Here is a 4,215-nt window from a genome sequence, read left to right as displayed (position 1 = left end):
GGAGAGGTATCCGATATTTTCCCAGTGATCAAAGCAATGTACAAAAAGTTTAAGATTCATGAATCATGGTCCATGTTATCCTCACTAGCATGTGTTTTAGACCCGTACGTGCTGGTCCTACCAGGATAGCATAGTTTAGAAGCACCTCTCCAGCATGATGGGCCGGATGCACCACCATTGCACCAATCAAGTGGACAACATTAACTCCAGGTCCAAAGTCTTAGCCTTCCATCCAAGCTGAATGATTGCTCGATCAAACTTCATTAGCATATTTGAGTGACTGATCATTCATTCCATTCTTGTGAATTAATCTGCCACCACATAATAGATTCCCACAAAAAAGGCAATATGGTGCATGGGATGCCAAAAATAATGAAATCGCCAACAAGTCCATATATCCAATTTTCCACGGCATTTTTTGTAATGATAATGATATATCCCCATGAATGGGATGGTCGGCTTTCCTTGGGATGCAGGCTAATTATGTCTACTCTGCAGGCTGCAGCCAAGAGTTTCTTTCCCCTGTGAGAGGCTGCATGTTGACATAGTTGATGCATGACTGAGTGCCTCTCTGATTTCAATGGTATATTCCACTGAGCTACCAGCATCTCAGCCTCCGATAGTATGGACCAAACTCTGCCGTGTGGACCAGATTGCTCTCCTCCACTAATGAGGACAAATCATATATATAGGTTAAACTATGAAAAAATAAGTGGGATCAATCAGGCACTGTTTGTTCATCTTTCTTTAAAGAAAAGAAAAACTTTGTGCTCCAGATTGAACTTATCGGTACGCTCTGAGTGACCTCCCACCTTACGTTGGTCGGCCGGTCGCGTCCCCCGCCATTGCCATGACGAGGGGACAGGAGCTGGGAATCACATGGGCTATCTTGTACCATCTAGTCATCTTTGTTGAGAGAGAGAGCATTGCAAGTTGACTCGAAGATCTATCGAATGTATGTATACGGGACTGGTGATTCCACCGATCACTTGCTTCATGGGGAACAGGGTGGTTCATGGAGACGTTGACCGGTTAATTATTATTCTGGGGTTGGACCAGAGTCATCGTGTCTCCTGGGCCCCTAGATCCGACAGCCGTTTGACCGGATCCTTGTGCCGTTCCAGGCTGTGCACTGTCGTCGACATCCGACAAGCGAGCACCATCCGATGGAGATCCGTTGTTACCAAATGGTCCTACGCGCGCACTAAAGTCCTTGCATGTACCACTGAACTCCTTTTTATGGAGTGGTGAGATCTTTCGCCCCCACCAACAAACAAGCAGGCCTGGATGGAGTGGCGAAATCCTTCTCCCCCACCAGCAAACAAGCAGGTCCGGCCAGTTTAATTTCAGCTGCAAATGTTGCACTTCCCTGGCTATCACAAATTTCACCGACTATAAAAATATATATATATATATTTTCATGATAAAATTATTTACAATAAAAATATTTTTATCATCAATAAAAATATTTATGATAAAAAATTAAATTCATCATAAATAATAAAATATTTATGACAAAAATAATTTTTCATCGTAAATAGTTTGCTATTAGCGATAGAAAAAATTTCATCGTAAATAATAATTATTTACGATGAATATTATCATAAAAAATAATACAATATTTATTTTAATTTTAAATTTATAAATATTCATGATAAAAATATTTTCATCGAAAATAATTTAACTATTTACGATGGAAATAATTTTTTTGTCAGCAATAATATTATTTCCAACGAAAATATTTCGTCGTTAATATTTGAAAAAAAAATTTAAAATTTAAAAATTACATATTATTTGCGATGAAAATATTATATCGTAAATAATTAAAGTATTTATAATGAAAAGAAGTTTCCATCATAAATACTCATTATTTACGATGAAAAATTTTCATCGTGAATATTTAAAAAAAATAAAATATTAAAAATTAAAAATTTTCGATTATTTATGATGAAAATATTATATTATAAATAATTAATATTTACGATGAAAAAAATATTTCATTGCAAACACTAAATTATTTACGACAAAAAATTTTCATCATAAATATTTGAAAAAAATAAAATTTTAAAATTTTAAAAATTATAGATTATTTATGATGAAAATATTACGTCATAAATAATTTAGTATTTATGATGAAAAATAATTTTTTATTATAAATAGAATATTATTTATGACTAAAATATTTTTATCATCAATATTTTGAAAAAAATAAAAAATATAAAAATTAAAAATTATTTACAATAAAAATATTATATCATAAATAATTTAGTATTTATAATGAAAAATTATTTTCATCGTAAAAAGCAGTTATTTACGATGAAAATATTTTTGTCATCAATATTTCAAAAAAATAAAAAATTTAAAAAATATAAAAATTATGATTATTTATGATGAAAATATTTCATCGTAAATAACTTAGTTTTAGTGACAAAAAAATATTTTTTATCATAAATAGTTAATTATTTATGATAAAAATATTTTTATCATCAATATTTCAAAAAAAATGAGAAATATGAAAAGTATAAAAATTATTTTTTATCATAAATAATCGATTATTTATGATGTAAATATTTTTATCATCAATATTTTAAAAAAAATAAAAAATTTAAAAATTATAAAAATTATAAATTATTTATGATAAAATTATTACATTATAAATAATTTAGTGTTTGCAATGAAGAATAATTTTTATCGTAAATAATTTATTATTTATAATAAAAAATTTTTATCATCAATATTTTAAAATTTAAAAAATATAAAAATTATAGATTAATTATGATAAAAATATTATGTCATAAATAATTGACTATTTACAATGAAAAATAATTTTTTATTAAAAATAATCGATTATTTATGACAAAAATATTTTTATCACCAATAGTTCGAAAAAAAATAAAAAATTTAAAAAATATAAAAATTATAGATTATTTGTGATGAAAATATTATGTCATAAATAATTAACTATTTATAATAAAAAATAATTTTTCATCATAAATAGTCGATTATTTATGATAAAAATATTTTCATCGTCAATATTTTAAAAAAAATAAAAAAAATAAAAAATATAAAATTATAGATTATTTTTGATAAAAATATTATATTATAAATAATTTAGTATTTATAATGAAAAATAATTTTTCATCATAAATAGTTTATTATTTTCGATGAAAAACTTTTATCATCAATATTTTAAAATTTAAAAAATATAAAAATTATAGATTATTTACGATGGAAATATTACATCATAAATAATTAACTATTTATGATAAAAAAATTATTTTTCATCATAAATACTCAATTATTTATGATAAAAATATTTTCATCGTAAATATTTTGAAAAAAATAAAAAATTTAAAAATTATAAAAATTATAAAAATAATTAAAAAATTTAAAATTTAAAAAAATAACTTTCAATACTGAAAAAAAATCATTCTTCTAGTATCCAGACTTTGTTGGATGATGCAACAAAATTTTTCACCCACAACCGAATCAACCATCTATAAGATCCAGAAGCAAACCACCTTAAAAAATTAAACGTAAAGAATTTGATTCAGAAAAAATATCAACTTCTAACTGTATAAAGAATAAAAATTTATCAACTGTTCGATAGACTAAATTATGTTATTTACTTCTAAACTATCTCAAAAAAATTTGGCCAATAATCCCTTGTAACAATAAAATTCTATAACATGTTTAATAGAAAAACATAACTTTTTGAACGCTATCCTGAATCTGTGGTAGATGATGCACCAAAGCAGCCAGCTCCCTGAAACCACTAATTGATGTCAATTCTCGATCAAAAAGATCAGACTCTATATAGAAACTAAGGCCACCAGATCACTTAAAAATTGGTCCAAATAAGATATTTGTGAAAACATAAGAATACGATTAAAATTTAACTCACGTGTAACAAAGATTGTTAGTTAACATCAAACAAGGTATTTGTGAAAACATAAGAATACGATCAAAATTTAACTCACGTGTAACAAAGATTGTTAGTTAACATCTATAATGTATCAGCAGAAAAATGATTATCATCCAACAGTACATGATAATATATTGATCTACTAATCCTCTGAATGAAAATAAAATATAGATAAATTGATAAAAAATTATTTTAAAAACTAGATAAAAGTAGATTACGTAAATACTTAAAACCAAGAAGATTACTTGTAAAAATCAGTTCATCAGTTGCCACTCATCATTGTAGGATAG

This window comes from Elaeis guineensis, chromosome 3 (assembly GCF_000442705.2).
Source record: "Elaeis guineensis isolate ETL-2024a chromosome 3, EG11, whole genome shotgun sequence".
Taxonomy (NCBI): domain Eukaryota; kingdom Viridiplantae; phylum Streptophyta; class Magnoliopsida; order Arecales; family Arecaceae; genus Elaeis; species Elaeis guineensis.
This window is presented reverse-complemented; position numbering follows the sequence as displayed.